Below are 21,113 nucleotides of genomic sequence, written 5' to 3' on the forward strand. Positions count from 1 at the left end.
AAAACATGCAAGTATAGTGTAGAGAACCATTTGTATTTTCAGCTGGTGTAGAAAACCGAAAGTAAAAGACACAAAAACAAAACTTAAGAAGAGGAAGCATAGAAATAGGGCACATAGAATATATCTACTCTATCCCTCATCCTCCCTCCCTCAGGACCCGAGCCCTAGTACCATGCCTCAGGACTACCTGGCCTGATGACTCCTGGCTGTCCCCAGTCCACCTTGTTGTGCTGCTGCACCAGTTTCAACTGTTCTGCCTGGGACTATGGAACCCTGACCTGTTCACCGGATGTGCTACCTTGTCCAGGACCTGCTGTTGTCCACCCCACCCCTCCCCCTCACTCTCTCTACCACACCTGCTGTCTCAACTATGAAAAGCCAACTGACATTTACTCCTGAGGTGCTGACCTGTTGCACCCACTACAACCACTGTGATTATTATTTGACCCTGCTGGTCATCTATGAATGTTTGAACATCTTGAAGAACGATCTGGCCTTAATGGCAATGTACTCCTAAAACCTCACCCGGCACAGCCAGAAGAGGACTGGCCACCCCTCAGAGCCTGGTTCCTCTAGGTTTCTTTCTAGGTTCTTGCCTTTCTAGGGAGTTTTTCCTAGCCACCGTGCTTCTACATCTGCATTGTTTCTTGTTTGGGGTATTAGGCTGGGTTTCTGTATAAGCACTTTGTGACATCTGCTGATTTAAAAAGGGCTTTATAAATAAAATGTGATTAATTGAATGACTTGCTTTCAATGACAATGATAGATTGATAACACACATTTCCAAAAGTTACATATTGCAGCTTTAGGCTGAGGGATGGTATAACATTTGAATGAGTGTTATTTAAATGACTAAAATATGTATTTTTTTTAGTTGTAAAGATTACATTATGTATCTTATACTGGAATGGTAGCGATGCTTGTAATGTTGACTCATGTTAACAGACCCCTATCTGAACTATCCACTAACCGTAACTCTACAGTGGGAAATTGTTACGGATCAAGAGTTGCAGTAGTTTGTTGATAGTTTGAGTAGCCCAACTAAAGACCATCTATAGCACGTATCAAACTCATCCCACTGAGGGCCTAGTGTCTGAGGGTTTCCGCTCCACCCTTGTCCTTGATTGATGAATTAAGGTCACTGATTAGTAATGAACCTGGTTGTCTTAAGTCTTAATTGAAAGGAATAACCAAAAACCAGCAGACACTAGGCCCTCCATGGAATGAGTTTGACATCCCTGATCTATAGGGAATATCCAATTGAAGTGTGACTGTGACCAAGGTCTGTCTGCCCTTGTGGTGCTGGTCTTGACCTTGAGTCTTGAGTTCCTTAGTGGAACAGGGGCAATGCCACGGCATGGGGTGCATGTAGAAAAGAAATAACCAATGACTGAAATAAACACATACTGTACAAGTTCCATGAATGTCACATGTTCAGCTGTTGGCTACCTTGATGCAGTATGCAGCCTGATTGCTGTGGATGGATATTATCTCTGTAAAGAGTGGCAGGCAGATGGCTATAATTAGGGCGAATTAGTGTTTAAGACAGACGGACAGACAGCCAGGCAGACAGACAGACAGAGATGAGTAATGTGTATGCAGGCAGGCATCAGTCATCACATTCCCCAGCGAATGCTTTCTAGAGAACTTTCTATCCAGTCTCCCACCATGAATTATTGAAATAACATTACAACTTGTGTCTATAGAACTAGGAATAATAGGGGATTGCATAATTGCACATAATGTTACCATTGTAATACAAGCACATGTTCACGTGTCACATGTAGGTATGAAGTAACATGTATCGTGTTATTATTATGTCCCGGTTCCTGTGTCATCCTTCTTACAGCTTATACTTCACATACCAGCCTACTTCGAGGCTGCTGGACAATTATATACAGTACTAGTATGGCTACTGTACAGGCTATAGCATAAACTAATCTTCTCTTCAGAAACAATGCCAGTCTCTCTCATCAAACAAGTTTATACCGCGCGCGGCATTTTGAAGAATACACTTACTGAACAGATATTTTTTGTGTACCAAATGTGGTGGTTCAATGTCAAGACTGTTACCTGTCTTTTAACTGGTAATGCAGATATGTGCGTGCGTGCACTGTTAAAGCTGTTTTCTCAAAGCTCTGTGAGGGGTTGTGTATAACATGTTTATTAGTGAACAACATGTCAATGCATGAATATACATACATTGCGGGCATACATATATGTCCATGTATAAAAGATAACTCTCCAAAATATAAACCGGTGTGTGCATCGTTTCAAAAACATCACACGCGATAGCCTACGCGTCAGTCCCACAATAAAACAAACTCTCGTCGTTACTTACTTTCAGAAGGGAGCTCGTGCAATGACCCGGGTTCAGTTGTTTACAAACATTCTCAGTCGATGTGAAACTAAATTCAATCTTCTTAATTATTCTTCAAGCGTGCTGCATCATAGCAGAAAGTAGGTATAGTTGCAGACATGCGGAGTCATTTGACCCTCTCATAATAGAAACTACCATCACGAAGAGGAGGAGCAGGGGAGGATCGGATCAAACCAACACCGATACAACTCTGCCCTATAGCAACAGGAGGGATGCATCGAGGCGTTGGATGAGGGAGATGTTGCAAACTGGTTGTGACGAAGCGGATTGGATAGGAGGGGAAATTACAACACGTCAGTTGTTCATCATACCAATGCAGTAGCGACCTATACATTTATCAGACTATGAGACAGGAGAGCTGATGTATGTGTGAAGGAATTTAGAGCAGATAGACAGTGGTGGTCAATTCAGAGAAGAAAGCAGAGGTTCTAGTGATGGATGGAGGGAGAGATGGAGGCATGAGGGAAGGATGATGCAGGCCATGGACAGCCAGGCTCCAGTGTGTTGGCAGCTTTCCTTCTGGGACACAGCAGGGGACTGCTCTGTCACTGCCGCAAAGCTGTCTCAAAGACTTGAGTTAGTTACTCAGAGCAGCAGCACCACAACATTGCTGTGTCACTAGGCTACCGGCTGTCTGTCTGTTGCTGTTATTAATGCTGTAGACAAGCAGAAGTGTATACCATATCATTGAACATAAGAGTATAGGAATATCCATCCAGGACCTCTATACTAGGTGGTGTCAGAGGAAGGCCCTCAAAAGACTCCAGCCACCTAGGTCATAGACTCTTCTCTCTGCTACTGCACGGCAAGGGGTACCAATGGACCAAGTCTGGAACCAACAGGACCATGAAAAGCTTCTACCCCCAAGCCATAGACTGTTAAATAGTTAACAAATAGCTACCCAGACTATCTGCATTGACTCCATTTGCACTAACTCTTTTGACTCATCACATACACTGCTGCTACTGCTTATTATCTATCCTGTTGCCTAGTGACTTAACCCCTACCTACACATATCTACAGTACCCCGTACACCTGCACATCGACTTAATACTGGTACCCTGTGTATATAACCAAGTTATCGTTACTCATTGTGATTCATTCCTCGTGTTATAATCTTTCTATTATTTCTTTCTGTTTGTCTCTCTGCATTGCTGGGAAGGGCCAGTAACTAAGCATTTCACTGTTAGTCTACACCTGTTGGTTACGAAGCATGTGACAAAAACATTTTGGTTTTGATATCATATGACACACTGTAGTATGTGTTGTCCATTACATGAAGGGGGCATGTTTATTGCCTTGGGGCTGCTGCTTGTTATCAATAGTAAGTCACGCAATTAATACCCACTACACTTTGAAAAACATACACATAACATATGCATACATTACACATGCAGACAGACACTTTTTTATTTGACCTTTATTTAACTAGGGAAGTCAGTTAAGAACAAATTCTTATTTTCAACAGTGGGTGCACTGCCTGTTCAGGGGCAGAACAACAGATTTGTACCTTGTCAGCTCGGGGGTTTGAACTTACAACCTTCCGGTTACTATTCCCTGATCCACCTCTCCGCAGACGACACCATTCTGTATACTTCTGGCCCTTCCTTGGACTCTGTGCTATCTGACCTCCAAACGAGCTTCAATGCCATACAACACCCTTCCGTGGCCTCCAACTGCTCTTAAACGCTAGTAAAACCAAATGCATGCTTTTCAACCGATCGCTGCCTGCACCCGCACGCCTGACTAGCATCACCACCCTGGATGGTTCCGACCTAGAATATGTGGACATCTGTAAGTACCTAGGTGTCTGGCTAGACTGTAAACTCTCCTTCCAGACTCATATCAAACATCTCCAATCTAAAATCAAATCTAGAGTCGGCTTTCTATTCCGCAACAAAGCCTCCTTCACTCACGCCGCCAAACTTACCCTAGTAAAACTGACTATCCTACCGATCCTCGACTGTCGATGTCATCTACAAAATAGCTTCCAATACTCTACTCAGCAAACTGGATGCAGTTTATCACAGTGCCATCCATTTTATTACTAAAGCACCTTATACCAACCACCACTGAGACCTGTATGTTCTAGTTGGCTTGCCCTCACTACATATTTGTCGCCAGACCCACTGGCTCCAGGTCATCTACAAGTCCATGCTAGGTAAAGCTCTGCCTTATCTCAGTTCACTGGTTACGATGGCAACACCCACCCGTAGCAGGTGCTCCAGCAGGTGTATCTCACTGATCATCCCTAAAGCCAACACCTCATTTGGCCGCCTTTCCTTCCAGTTCTCTGCTGCCTGTGACTGGAACGAATTGCAAAAATCGCTGAAGTTGGAGACTTTTATCTACCTCACCAACTTCAAACATCTGCTATCTGAGCAGCTAACCGATCGCTGCAGCTGTACATAGTCCACCCAATTCTACCTCATCCCCATACTGTTTATATTTATTTACTTTTCTGCTCTTTTGCACACCAGTATCTCTACCTGCACATGACCATCTGATCATTTATCACTCCAGTGTTAATCTGCAAAATTGTAATTATCCGCCTACCTCCTCATGCCTTTTGCACACAATGTATATAGACTCTTTTTTTCTTTCCACTGTGTTATTGACTTGTTTATTGTTTACTCCATGTGTAACTCTGTGTTGTTGTCTGTTCACACTGCTATGCTTTATCTTGTCCAGGGCGCAGTTGTAAATGAGAACTTGTTCTCAACTAGCCTACCTGGTTAAATAAAGGTGAAAATAAAAATAAACTAGTCCAACACTCTACCCACTAGGCTACCCTGCAACCCCAATACTCCACATCACAATCAATGATTAAATTCATCTCATCGAAAAACAATTGACATTTCAGTTATACAATCTACTACTAATTTACTTAAACAAGGTTGATTGTTAGAAGTCAGTGTGGGGCCTTTCTTCATTAGCTCGCTACAGTCTAGTCTACCTGGTTGCCATGGTAATCCCTCCGGCTCTGGTGGGGTCAGCTCTTAGCTCTACTAACACCCTGTAATTGACTGTGCTGGATCTAATGAGAATGGCAGCCAGGCAGTCTGCTAGCATGCAGTGTTCACAGAGAGCCAGGACCAAGGGAATGATAAGGGTTTAATTGATACAAATTGCACTGAGATGTTCTTGAATAAACCATATTAATCAACTGGCCTTGGCTGGATGGAAATGAAATAATATAGAATAGAAAATAATACAATAGTTTATTGTCCTCTGTTGAAGAAATTATTTTCTACAACCTTATACATAACACACAAACAAATCAACATTACCATCACATTTTCAGTTTAATGTAGAGCTCATTGTTGTGAGATGAGGGAAAAGAGGTTGCACTGCACATTGAATAGCCTGGATGACAACACATTTTACAACATACATTCCATGTTGTGTAGTGCTAGGTAAAAATGTATTAGAATATTATGACTTACCTGGTTAAATAAAGAAAGACATTCAAGTACATGTCAGAGAGAGAGAGCGCACTATTGACAGGAGTACTCAACACATGGAAGGTATGGAAATAATGGCACATTTGACTTCATTCGTTAAAAAAGATATTCATGTTTATTGAGCATTGTTCATTTAATTTTAACTAGTCAGATTGACTTGAAATAGGATGCATAGCATACTGTATCATGTCTGTCAAGTCTGCTATTTGTGGTGTGACTCTGAGGGCCCATATCTTCTGACAGCATCAGAAGTTTTGGGCCCAGTGAGCTGGAAACAGTGCATTTCTCAAGTATAAATGAAGACTTGTTACCGTATTGATTGATGGAGTGTGTCGATGGCGAGGGGCAAAAATCGATGAGCGCGGTGTGGAGGCTGAGGGAGGGCTGAAGACTGATGCCCAGTCATGAACACCCCGGTCCAGACCCTGTCACTATGCTCTCATAAATAAGCAAAGAAGACTGCAGGTTTCTTAAGAGAGGGAGAGAGAGGAGGTGGTGGTGTTGTCAGGGGACAGATTGTGTGAGAGGGACAGACGCACACACACGCACACACTATCTCACCACTGTCAGCGTTAATTCTGTCACAGCTCCCACCCAGATGGCATTTGCACATAAAGCCACAGGAACAACTGTGCTGCCCTTATCCTTCCATCTTATCTCACACTGGTTCCTTCTACCTTATTACCTGAGAGATCCTCGTTATCCTCTGTGTAACTGACAGCGACAGAGAACATTCAAAGCAACGGGTCAGAGATGATAGAGAGAGAGAGAGAGAGAGAGAGAGAGAGAGGGGTGTTAGGAGTTTAGAAATTACCTTCAAGAAGAAGGAACAGCCTTGCTGCTGTTGTGGAAGCATCTGCTTGACATGACTGGTCTGTCTAGCAGTTGGATCCCTCATTGTACATTCCCCTCACACCTCCCTTTCAGATACAACATCATATTTGATAGCAACAGAAACCATCACCAGCTCTAGCAAATGAAAATGTCATAGATGATTATTGCTTTGAAAAGTGACCCCTGACCTCTGCCCCTTAACCCTCTGAAGATGATTCAGTCTCCAGGTACAACACAGGCACTAAATAACAGCCAATCCTCTTTGGCCTTGACTCCCTCATATCATTGTGCCCAAAATAAGACAAATCACAAAAGATCTACTAGCTTCATAACATATGTGAAAAGAAATCAATGTGTTGTAGATGCAAACACTGAAGCATTGGAACATTTAATTCACATTTCATCCTCGGAGAAGTGCGAGATCAGACTCCCTTCTGCCTATTTTCAATCTCCATTATGACACTGTGAGCCAATGTATCAGACTGAGGTGAATACAGGATCAAATGAATGAAGTCAAGCAAGTGGGGTGGGAGATAAGAACACCTGCCCATCCATCCCTGGGAATGCCCTGTAGACAGACAGATGTTGGTGCCCTGCGATGGCCTCTGTGATATAAACATGCTGCTGGCAGCGGATATGTTTCCCTGTTAACCTGCTTCATCTACCCAATACAGAACAGATAAGGACAACAGGAAATGGGTTTTCATGGTTTCTCCCATGCTATCTCAATTACCGCCTGATTTCATGGAGCTGCCCTGTGGATGTGTAGAAATGTAATGTAATGTTAGGGCTTCATTTGTCCATTCACCTCACATTTTAATTAGAAATCCCTTATCAATGTTCAAGAGTGAGTTTAATCAAATATTTTGACTACAGAGTATGTATCCCAGCTAGCACATTTGGTTCCTTGGAAGTTGTGGGAATGTACGTTTTTGGTTTCCCATTGTTTTTTTCCTGATCAGTAAAAGTTTTTTTGAATGGTTCTTAGAACGGAAGTGAAAATGTCACCTGTTCTGGGAACACTCATTATTTGTAGGTTGCAGGGAGGTTCTGAGAATGTTTTGTTATGGTTCCCTGAAAGTTTTCCAGGGAGGTTTTATTCTGAGAATGAAAATTACGCGTTATTTAGAGGTTTTTGAATAACATCCTTAAATCCTTTACTAAATGGTTCAATAAGACTGATAGCTTAGATGAACTGTTTTGAACTCCAAGCACAGATAGGACACAGAAATTAATTTGCTTAGGCATTAATCATGCAAACACATTTGTTTTTTTATTGTGTCATGGCGTGAATGAGATTTTAACCTATGATCATTTGTTCTCTATCCATGGAATGAATCCACTGCACCACCAGGATGGAGCTAGCATGCAATGTTTTTTAACTCAGACTAAAAGTAACAGCTTTGTATATTTCAAAAGACCCAATTTCAAAGGAAACAAGCACTCATTAAGATCAGGTGTGGCCAGTTAGTGGGCATGGCCAACACACCTGAACACACTTAACAAGATAGAGGATAGAGAGAGTTTTGTTGCTGCTGAGAACGGAATGTATGTTTTAAATAATCCTTGAACATTACTAATGTTTTCTTGTGGTTTCTGTGGAAAGTTTTGACTTTAAATATAATCTTGAGGAAACTTGGAGAAATCGTTATGCTGAAGTAATGACATTTCCACAGAAGAATGTTATTTCTTAACGTTCTCTGAACTATTTAAGAACATTCCCAATGTCAAACCAGTTGGAGGACGTTCCTAGAACATTACCAAACATTACATGAAATGTAACCATGTTTGAACTAAAGTAATGAAATACCAAGAAAATAACTTAAATGTACTGACAAGGTTCCAAAGCCAAGCAACTATCCTGCACCATTCCCAGAACATTGAGGAAGGTTGTATGCAAAATAACCATAGGACAACAGCGCTCTCCCCAAGCTCAAGAAACATATGGTTCTCAGAATGTTATGTGCTGTCTGGGGTTGTCACGCCCTGACCATTGAGAGCTTTAATTCTCTATGTTGGTTAGGTCGGGGTGTGATTTAAGGGTGGGTTATCTAGGTGATTTATATTTCTATGTTGGCCTAGTATGGTTCCCAATCAGAGGCAGCTGTTTATCGTTGTCTCTGATTGGGGAACATATTTAGGTATGCCATTATCCCATTGTGCTTTGTGGGATCTTGTCTATGTATAGTTGCCTGTGAGCATTATAGTAGCTTCACGTTTCGTTTGTTCTATTTGTTGTTTTGTTCTTTAAAGTTTTCTAATCCAAAATAAAGGATGGAAAAATACCACGCTGCATCTTGGTCCACTCCTTATGACGAACGTGACGGAAGATCCCACCACAAACGGACCAAGCAGCGTGGCCAGGAGGAGAAGACATCCTGGACTTGGGAGGAGATAATGTCAGGAGACGAAAGCCTTCCATGGAAGTAGACGCAGGAGGATCAACGGCGACTCCGAAGTTCATGACCACGACGGAAGCCCGAGAGGCAGCCCCCCAATTTTTGGGGGGTGGCACACGAGTTGGTCGGCGAAGCCAAGGGGCGAATCTGAGAGCGAAGAGGAATATTGGGATAGACTGAGCGAGGAGTATTGTGAGATAGTTGAGCGGAGTGATGAGGGAGAGTGGATGTTTTGGTGTCTGGAGCAAGACAGTCGCTGTGAGCACCGGCCATACGTACTGTGTCTCCAGTGCACCTTCACAGTCCAGTATGTGCTGTGCTTCCTCCCCGCACTCGCCCTGAGGTGCGTGTCATCAGCCCGGTGCCACCTGTACCGGTCCCACGCATCAGGCCTCCAGTGCGCCTCCAAGTCCAGAGGTTCTGGTGACAGTTCCCAGTCCAGAGCTTCCGGTGACATTTCACAGTCCGGAACCTCCAACGAAGGTCCACAGTCCGGAACCTCCTACGACGGTCCACGGTCCGGAACCTCCTATGACGGTCCACGGTCCGGTTCTTCCGGCTACGAGCCACGGTCCAGTTCCTCCGATGACGTGTCCACGAGCGGAGTGGGTACTTTGCCCCGCACCGGAGCCGCCCCTGACCGCCATGACCATAGAGAGCTTTTATTCACTATGTTGGTTAGGTCTGGGTGTGATTTAAGGGTGGGTTATCTAGGTGATTTCTATTTCTATGTTGGCCTAGTATGGTTACCAATCAGAGGTAGCCGTCTCTGATTGGGGATCATATTTAGGTAGCCATTTTCCCATTGTGCTTTGTGGGATCTTGCCTGTGAGCATTATAGTAGCTTTACGTTTCGTTTGTTCATTTTGTTCTTTAAAGTTTTCTATTCCAAAATAAGGGATGGAAACATACCATGCTGCATCTTGGTCCACTCCTTATAACGATCGTGACAGGGGTATGTGTGTGCAATATGCTATAACTTTGTTTGTACTTGTATTATAAAGCTGTAGGTCAACTGTTCTCTGCTAGAAGTGGCTTTGAGCAATGCCCTGTAGGAGAGGCTGAACTACACTCTTAGAAAAAAGGTCCTATCTAGAACCTAAAAAGGTTCCCCGTCTGTCCCCAAAGGAGAACCCTTTAAAGAACCCTTTTTGGTTCCAGATGGAACCTTTTTGGTTCCATGTAGAATCTTTTACACAGAGGGTTCTAAATGGAACCCAAAAGAGTTCTATCTGTAACCGAAAATGGGGACAGAACTCTTTTGTAAACCTTTTTTCTAAAAGTGTATAGAACCACTTGTAAAACACTTTATGAGATGATATTATTTATGAGAAGCGATCAACCCAGTAAAAATGGATGCTTCCTGAAGACAGAACAGAAATGTCAAGGAGAGCTGGTACAGCAGAAAGAGCTCATCAACATGCCACTGAATGACTCTGCTGAAGCATTCTGCCAGGTAGGCACAGATAGAACAATGTGTGTTCACAAACTTTATGTGTAGGAAATACTGGTTATGTTCGAAAACAAGTGCAAAACGTGTCTCTCATGAGCAGAAATCTCATATCTGATCTCCTATGTGAGCACTAAATTGCAGGGAGATTGTATTTCATTAAAAAAATACATTAAAACCCAGGCTTTCAGGGATTAAGAGCGTATAGTATTTTAAGACATCAAAGGGAAGCAATCATATCACCGTGATGCTACAATGTATGACACAGTTGTCTCAGCTCTATCAAATCAGCAGTGGAACACATTACTTAAATTCAGAGCCTTATTCACAATCAATGGCATGTAAAGCTCTAAATGCAGCACAGGTAATCCTTATCACAAGCATCAACTACAGTAGCCTACCATACGGTACACTCTTAGAGAAAAAAAAAGGTGCTATCTAAAACCTAAAAGGTTTTTTTGGCTGTCCCCGTAGTAGAACCCTTTGAAGAACCCTTTTTGGTTCCAGGTAGGACCCCTTTCGGTTCCTTGTAGAAGCTTCTACACAGAGGATTCTACATGAAACTATATGGAATTCATATTGAACTGTAGCTTTGAAAATGAAAGAATAAATGTAGACTCTTATTGTAGACTCTTATCTCTTATTGAATGTCTCCTGACAATGTCTAGGTGGCAAGTTGTTGTTTAGGTGTTTGTGTAAAATGTACGAGCATGTGAGAAATATGATCTTTTATTCCCAAGGAGTAAGCTTATTAGCAAGATTTCAAACATAGAATCTTTACAAATATATAACCACTCTCCAGTGCCCGGTATGAGGTTAAGGGATAAAGTTCATGTTGATTTGGTGGATAAAGTTAAAGACCGGTAAAGATTGCTGTCATATAATATCAATGTTAGCATAGCTTTTAAATCGAATGTGAAATGTCTATTGAGCCTCTCCTTTAGAGTTTATGCCCCTTTAAAAGATTCATCAAATATTTATCCAACCTCTTAGAGTGCTGTGCACTGCAGTTTTATGTGTCGATGGAGTTCAAATGAATAAGAAAGATGGGAGGGTGAGTGACAGGCAGAGTCATTTGGTTCTGTATGTGATGTCTATTACCTGTTGATGGGACAAACAGCTCATTTGACCTTCTGTTGACGCGTAATTCTCAGATCTATGTCTGCCATGGCTGCCATGTTTGGGTGCCCAATGAGACCAGGGGCTCATTTTTGAAGGTGCCCCGAGGACAACAAATTAAACTAATTAAGCACAAACATTCCAATAAAGAAATAATTAAAAACTACAGGTTACAATAAAGAAAAACTACAATTTCAATACCAGAATAAAAGTTAACATTTAATCAAAACAAATGCAATTGTCATTTAACAAGTTCAGCATTAGACTCCCAAACTGCCCTAGTGCCACTAGGGAAACAAGACACGGGCATTAAAACTGAAGGTGGATTTACCTGATTGGTTGGAGGCACTAGGAACCTCAAGAGTTAACCAATGTGATATAGGGGACTAATGAGGACGAGCCAACCATTTGATACAGGACACAGTCACACAGTAATGGGGAATAAGTCAAGGGGTATGAATACTTTCTAAAGGCACTGGTTGTTGTTCATCTGAAACATTATTGCGAGAATTAGAGAACAACCTATATTTACAGTGCATTCGGAAAGTATTCAGATCCCTTGACTTTTTCCACATTTTTCAACGTTACAGCCTTATTCTAATATTGACAAATTGTTTTCTTATCAATTTATGCACAATACCCCATAATGACAAAGCAAAAACAGGTTTTTAGACATTTTTGAAAATTGAAATGCTTACTTGTATATTAGAGTCTAGCTAGCTAGCTAAACAATGAACAATAATCTCAACTGCATTAATCTGCAGGTAGCTAACCAACCAGGTTCAATGTTAGCTAGCTAACATTAGGCTATAACTAGCTAAGCAAATGGCTCTGAGATCCAAATAATATTACTACACAGATCATACACGTAACGTTAGCTAGCAAGCCAGACAGCTAACAGCTAACAGTACACTTTAGCTAGCCAACAGTACACTTTAACTTGAAATGAAAACGACTTTCTGACTAAATTAGAATGTGTAATATCTGAAAATGTAGCTAGAAAGACTATCTTACCCGTATACATGGATGGACGCTTCTCCCTCTCTGTCACGGATGCCATGGTTGCCCTTAGTTTGAAGATGTAATCCGAAGACAGGTGTTTTCTCCATCTCCTTAGCTATCATACTGTAATTCCACCTATTTCAAAATTTCCTCCAGAAAGTGGAGAGCAACACTTATGCAGCTCTACTATGCAATATATTTAGAAAAAAAGCTGAATTAGACAGGATTATCCATACATACTGACCAGCTCAAATAGACAGAAATGTGCTACATGGCAGACCAATCCGAACTCATCTCTCGGCATGTCCAGCCCACCTATTATCTCAGCCAATCATGGCTAGCGGGAAGGTTGCTGGCTTTTTCTGTGGGAAACCAACTAGGCTTGAAATGTAACAATAGTATTCATATTTACAGATTGCATACACATTTGTTATGAAGGCACATGAAAGTTCACATGTTCCAGAAGGCATTTTGATTAAAAGACCAAGTCTGCGTTCAAATGGCTCTGTGAAGTAGTGACACGTGACATACACCTAGTTTCCAGAAACGAGTCAGAAGTCTGTGTACATGACCAATAAACTTTGATTTGTTTTGATTATGTCTAGGTCTAAAACCAGATTGGTGCGCATTAAGAATAGAGTGAGAAGTAAAAAAGTTATTAGCTGTGAGTTGGTCAGGGATTCTAAAACTTTTGAAAAGCAGGGTAATTTGTCAACTGGACGTAAGTAACCAAAGTCAGAAGGATCTCCTCCTTTATGTAGGGGACATGTGCCACTTTCCAGATCTTAGGGAAAACAGCAGAAACAATCGTCAACTAAAAAAATATAGGTTCTGCAATAAGTGGGGCAGAGAGCTGCAGTAAGAAGCATTGGTGGAAAAAGTACTCAATTGTCATACTTGAGTAAAAGTAAAGATACCTTTTTAATAGAAAATGGCTCAAGTAAAAGGAAAAGTTACCCAGTAAAATACTACTTGAGTAAAAGTCTATTTTGTTTTAAATTTAGGTAAGTATCAAAAGTAAATGTAAATGCTAAAATATACTTAAGTATCAAAAGTATAATTCATTTCTTATGTCAAGCCAACCAGACGGCACAATTTTCAAGTTTTTATTTATTTATGGGAAGCCAAGGGCACACTCCACACTCAGACATCATTTACAAATAAAGTGTTTGTCTTTAGTGAGTCCACCAGAGGGAGTGGGGATGACCAGGGATGTACTCTTAATAAGTGTGAGAATTGGACCATTTCCCTCTGCTGCTAAGCATTCCAAATGTAACGAGTACTTTTGGGTGTCAGGGAAAATGTATGTAGTAAAAAGTACATTATTTTATTTTGGAATAAGGTGAAGTCAAAGTAAAAGTTGTCAAAAAATATAAATAGTAAAGTACCGACAGTCAAACAAATACTTCAGTAGTACTTTAAAGTATTATTACTTAAGTACTTTACACCACTGGTAAGAAGAGATCAAGTGAATCAGCCCATATGGATTTTTTTTACATCAAACTTTGGCAAGGCACTTAACACATTATAGAAATCAAATGCTTGAAATGAAAATAAAGTATGTGAGTCTTTTAGAGCGTAATTTTCTTCAATCTGTTCTGAGGTGACTAAAGGACTCCCTCTAGTGGAATGACTTGAATTTTTAAAAACTTTCCTTTCAAAGAGTGGCCAGCTGAAGCAAAATCGTAAAAAAGAAAAACAGTCAATTAAAATGTTGTCTAGTATGGGACCAGAGGCTGTCAAAACCTGCTGGGGCAACGAGGGGGTGGAGTTGTTTAAAAGATTCCAGAAGTTATCTGGATTACCACCACTCTCAGATACACAATTCAAGAAATATGTTGATTTTGCTTTTCTAACCAGAGATAGATGTCTATGGCAGTCCTTCAGATATTTCAGACAATCAGACATAGAATCAGTCAGTCTAGCCTTTAGCCCAAGCTAAATTTTAGCCCAAGATAAATGTATTTATTGTAATTTCTCAGACAATTCATGCGTAAACCAATAATTATATATTTTACCCTGTGAGTGACGTGTTAGTGTATCAAGTGCTTAATTTATAAATCGGGAGGTGCCGGAACAAAAAGTGAGGGAGAGGGGGGCTTGAGAATTAACGAAGAGGCAACTCAAATGAAATTTGGTCAATTAAGCACTAAGTGTGTCTTTGACATAGTGTGTTCTGATTTTTTTCCAGATGCTAAAAGCTCTTACATAGTAAGAGGGAAATTCACCTCATCCAAGGAAGATGTTGTGACTGATTGTTTGCATGGTGTCGTGACCTTGGTTTTCTATTCATTCATGTGAAGATTGTTATATTATCAAATACATTCTCTGTGTCATTATCATTACGTGATTAAAATAATCATGAAAACATGAATTAACTAGGAAGTTGGGGCACCACTGGAAAATGTTGTTTAAAGAGTTTCTATTTCCCGAATTTAACTCTTCAGATATTTTCATATCTTAGCAATTACGGTCACTTATCAATCAATGTATTATTACCTCATCAGTCATATCTGCACGAACCCGAGCACAAATTATGAATCAGCGATATACAAATTGGCTTAATTATTTACTTACTACCTAACTAAATCACACAGACTTACATAAACACACACACAATAGGTCATACATTGGTTACTAACATACTAACGTCCTTAGGGGATGAACCCAATATGACGGCTTGGTAGACAAAGGAAAGGGGTGGGGACAGCTCAAGAGCGGGAAAGGCGAGTGAACCCACGTACATACAGTTAATAACCACACTCATGGAAATGCTACCCCTTTTGCACATGAACAGCCGCTCAATCGAAAATAAATAGTAATTTACATATTTATAAGTGTACGCCTTTGATGTCCCTCTCTGTGATCGCTGGTCCGTCTGTTGGATAGAGTCAACAGAAAGTCTCCGGTTGCATTCCCCAGAAGTCACAAGGTATTTCGTACCAATGATCATTTGACAAGGAAATATTCCCCAGAATGGATCTTTCAGCGTACCATTCGGTCGTTTGATCGGTCGTGTTTACCAGACTAAAGTACTTAAACAGCTGCAGACTGAATAATTGGTCGTTACTTTGTAGATTTCATAACCATTTCAGCATGGGGATGATCCCCACGTTCTCTGGTCTTGTCCTTTGGTAGAGTTATAGTTTAAACCATTTTGCAACATCCGGCTCACGCCTTTGCTTGGTCTGTAGAGGGGTAGATTTCTCAACCATTTGTAACGCTCTGGGCGTAGTGGGTGCGAAGTCAGGCGCAGAAAGAAGAGAGTACAGGGTAGTGCTTTTAATTGCACACACGTCGAACATAAGCCACCCCACGAAACACAGGGCGCACACAAAACAAATGCCCCAAACATGGGGACTCAAACAGTCCGGAGAAAAGCCCACGAACGAAAACACCAACCTCAAACATGCACAGTAGCAACACAAAACCATCCAGCACAAAGAGCAGGCGGGCCTACTGGCTAACATAGGCCGACTAATCAGCCTACACACAAAAGAGGTGAAACCAATAAACAGAAAAAGGAAAAGGGATCAGTGGCAGCTAGTAGGCCGGTGACCACGACCGCCACCCGAACAGGAAGGGGAGCCACCTTCGGTAGGAGTAGTGACACGTATTCAGCTGGCGCTGCACGTAACTGGTCTTTATTTGAATTGCCAACCATTTCAACATCAAGCTACTGCTCCATGCTCTCTGGTCAAATTAATATTTTGTTGGAAGGTTTTATACTGGAGTAGAAAAGGAGGGTGTTCCATGACACCGTGTAATGTCTGTGCTCACGGGGGATTGGCCACTGACTTGGTTAAGACTTCTGACAACTGGGAAATAAATACATTAAGATATACCATTACGTTGTCCTACCTTTAGTTACATCACAAATTATTAACACATTCGACAGGATTGTTCTTTGGTTTCCCACTGAGCACCCAACTGTCTGGATTTACAGATACTATTTCATCATTCAACCTTTTGATGTTAAAGTTTGGCCAAGTCTCTCTCTGTGTCCCACAGTCACACATTCCAATCGAAATACTACAGAGCCCAGAAGCAGAGTATTTACGCTAGCCATCAAGTGGCCCACTCCACCTCCTGAGGGAGAAAAAGGGCGCTGTAGAGCGGACCCACTGTAACCTGATCCTTCAGGTCTTCACAGGAGAGTCATGACAATGGTCAGTCTAAAGCTGTTCCTCTCCCAGTTTAATTGGGCAGATTGAGAAGAGATGCAGGATGGTGAGAATGGAAGACAAAAAACATTCAATTTAAATCAATATTAATCCTAATTTTACTTATGCAGGAAAATAAAAGTAAGGCATGTGAAATATCAGAAATTGTGTATTATAATTACTGTCAATTGACTGCATTGTTTGAATGGAATGTTGGCATATTGGTAATTAATTAGAAATATTATTGGAATCATTACTCTAAAACTGTCTGGCTAGCTAGCTAAAACAGCATGTGTGATGATTGTGATCATATGACAGATTACCCCAGCAGTCGGATGAACTACTGATGTCTCACATTCTTTATCTCTGTTCCATAGACTGATTTATCTAGTTTTAATCTTCAGAATTGTTCCCATTTAGGGATTTACAGTGTTCTCTGTAATCTGTGAGATGTTAGCAGGCAGCAAAGAGCAAATGCCATCCTGCCAATAGATGCAGTCAGAGTGGTTGCTGTGCTGTTCTTAAATGATGCAGACAATCATCAATAGGGAATATGGATGTCCCTAGATGACGCAAGCCAGCAGATGCTCTTTGCTAGCCTACACACAACGTGTAAAAATATCAATTTGCATGATTTAGGCTGCATTACACTTTAAACTAAATTGTTTCCCATTCACAGCTCGACTGACTGGCCCCTTACTGAAATGTTTTTATCACTGTGGTAGTTTGAGGTATTTATTTTGAAGTAAGCTGATCCAATTGCCTGGAATCCAAATTGGTTGCTCTACAGTACATTTCATTGTTGTTTGAAGTGAAACAATGGAGAGCACAGCACAGTGTTCAGTCTGGTTCAGTCAGGCTAACAATCCAACCCCATTTTCCTCACAGTAAAGCTGTATTGTAGAATCCTTCAGTTTTCATGCAGCTCTATTTATATTGGCCCCTTCTTCTTTATACACCTGTGAGATTTTAAACTCACCATGAAATATTTTGGTCCAGTTCACTATCATTCATTGCTTATGTTGATGTTTGAGAGAGAGCAGAATACTGCATGTCCGAGCTCATGGAATACAGGGACCCCTGGAGGTATTCAGATATATTGCAACCCTCCCTTTTCACTTCAGCACCTTGCACAGAAATCATCAAGCAACTCAAAACATCAGAACAGATCAGGGAAATGTAATGTGAACCATTGTAAAACAGAGTGAGTGAGTCATGAGTGAGTCATGAGTGAGTCATGAGGGAGTGAATGAGAGCGAGCGAGAGAGAGAGACAAACAAGTCACACAAACATAATTATCCAATTTAGGAGTTTCCAGCATCCAGATGACATCTCTTGAGGATTGCAGTGTCAATCCCTTCTGAGCCCTGCTCTTTCCCCTGGGGAGCCAACATGGCTGCTGCGTGACAGAGGCTTTACCTCAGTGAAGCCATTAGAGCTGCGACTGGGACACCAGTGTTGCAATGCCATGGAGAGTTAATCCCCAAAGACAACATCAGCATTCAATTGACTATGGAGATGCAGGATGGTGAGAAGGGAAGCCAAAAAACATTACATTTAAATCAACATTAATCCTAATTTTAATTATGCAGGAAAATAAAAGTAAGGCATGTGATATATCAGAAATAACCATACAGTGCAGATATTAACAGCATGCTATTTATTGTTGAATACTTTCTCTATTCAGTCTTATTAAGGACACAATTGTGTTTTTTGTGTGTCTCTATCAAATAATGTTATTTTAAGAAGTTATAAGAAGGCATAGAAAGATTTTACACAATGTGACATTTTGGAGAGGTTTGACCTCCCCCTTCTTGACTATACAACCTACATTTAATTAGAAGAACCTCAACCTTCCAATATAACCAATTCACCAGAACAGGCAGTATTTAGTACAGCTTCACTAGTTTTACAGGGCTATTGGATGATTGTTTTTGCGTAAAATAATAAGCACTTTATGTATCTATTCCAAATTCTTATGACTTCTCTAAATGGGGGGACTATTGCTACGTTCACGTGCTAGCCGGAAATAGGAAACTCTGGCATTTCCGACTTGGGAACTGGTTGTAGTTATACACGTGCTGTGTTCAACTAGTTAGCACAACGAACATTTCAGAGTTTCCTCGTTCCGACCAGCACGTAAAAGTGGCAATGGTCCCCCCATTTGAACATGTAATACGAATTTGGACAAATTCACTTATGAATAGGGCTACATTTAAATGTTTCTTATAGATAAATATCAAAAACATATGCATAAACATGGCAGCAATTGAAAGGGAACAGTTTGGAGATAATGTGAAATTATTAGACCAAAAGTAAGTACACAACAGTTCACCTGACACAAGACTGAATCCAAACATAACACTACTGATTCTATGTGCATTTAACATTTACTGTACTTTTTGCTGCATTTGTTCATAACGAAATGTGAAAATACTCTGGATACATTCACTAACCTCATAAGACTATTCCTGGAAAATGTGAGGAAGGTGCAACATAAGATTTTTTATTTACAAGGGTTTGAGTGAGAGGACTAACTGGTGTCTAGTGGCCACACACCTCTCCAAAGCGTGCACATTTCCTAAGCATTTCACTGCACTTATATGATTCAAAGAAGAGTCTTCAACTATAAGGTACTCTCCTAGCTGTTCTCTGTGCCATGAGGAACTAGAGCAAGCACACATGTAGTTGTTTCATTTGTAACACATCCCTGCATCCCTGCCATCACACAATTAGGCTAGCCTACTGTTGTTGTTTACACAATCCAAAAACGGTCCATTATAAACCGCAATCTAGGTCAGGTGAGAATGGTTTGAAAGCTAATATTGCCAACATGACTAGGTAAGTTATAAAATATTATCTTAGTGTTAGGCTTTCAGAAGGCAATTCAGAGAAACAAGCTAGGTTTCCATCCAATTGGCAACAGATTTTCATGCAATTATTCTAAAATCTGCATAAAAACAATGTGATCAACACCTCCAGAGATGTGTTCCCATCAAATTGACTTGCTGCACATAAAAGGCTGTGCTTGATGACGTAGGGCACATAAAACACCTTTAGTGGTTAAATTCCCATGTTCAGAATAAAAAATACAAGTTAAATGGGTTTCCATTTAACTGGTTTTCTCACCAAAAATGTTGCGTTAAATAGCGAGTGTGCCCACTGGTATTGGCACATGCGTTCTAGCCAAAAGCCCTGCAGGGGTTCCCAAACGTTACCACTCAGGTTCCCCTTCCAGCGCGTGTGCGCCACGTCTATTTCAATGGGCACAAGCACTGTTAATGACCCGAACTGTTCACACCCCTTTTGTTGGTTGAGAGAACTTTTAGCAGTTTTAAAGCTAATTTTATTGAAATTCTATACATTTTGCCATGTCTAATGTGTATTCATGCGATATTTGAGTGACTCACACATTACAACAAAGTCTATAGGCTAAAAAACCTAGCTAAAAAATGTTAGCTGACATGAGCTAGCTGATCAGGACAAACTGGGACCCCGTGCCACCCCTAGTTTGGGAACCACTGGGCTAGAGCGCAGGTATAGGCTACACATGATGCCATTATTATTATGGACAAAAGAGCTACATTGTTTTTATTTGTCAAACAGGCAGCCAAGCATCAATTATCATGTCACCAGAATAAGACCCTCAATATTTATTGGAAAGGAGCATCAAGCCCTGTGAAGTTCATCATAATTTATTTCATCTGTAGCCTAATAAACTGCATGCTTTCCCGACGAGTCGTAGTGTGAGAACCACACAACATGTGTACTTCGATATGATGGTTAGCCTATTATATCAATGTTTGCAAATGAAAGCCTATTATATCAATGTTTGCACATAAAAGCGTTTCTGAAATTTTGCGCATAATTAATTTTACTGACACAAAAAGATCGCACCTTGTCTAGCGAATTTTGATTTGTCGACATTTGGAAAGTTTGCCGAAAAATGTTCTGTTTCCATCTGGCCTATTCATGACATTTTTCATATGACATATACTTTACTGGCATAAAAAGGTTGAATCGAAACCTCGCTACAGATCGTCATTTTGGTGCACATAGAAAGGAGTCATGAGTGCATTCAGGTGCATGTGTCCCAGCAAATTTTCTTCACAGTAAACAAACAGGTTCATTCTGTTCAGATCAACCCAGGGCTTGATCCATGTCATCTTGTAACTGTAGTACTGTACATCAAACATAGTGCTCATAAATGTGGACACGGTATGACATGAGTTTTATAATTTGGAAATGTGAAGTTCAAGTGCACATTTGGAATCACGGATGTTTGGTTTGCTCGTATGACAA

The sequence above is a fragment of the Oncorhynchus masou genome, chromosome 30 (assembly GCF_036934945.1).
Source record: "Oncorhynchus masou masou isolate Uvic2021 chromosome 30, UVic_Omas_1.1, whole genome shotgun sequence".
NCBI classification, from domain to species: domain Eukaryota; kingdom Metazoa; phylum Chordata; class Actinopteri; order Salmoniformes; family Salmonidae; genus Oncorhynchus; species Oncorhynchus masou.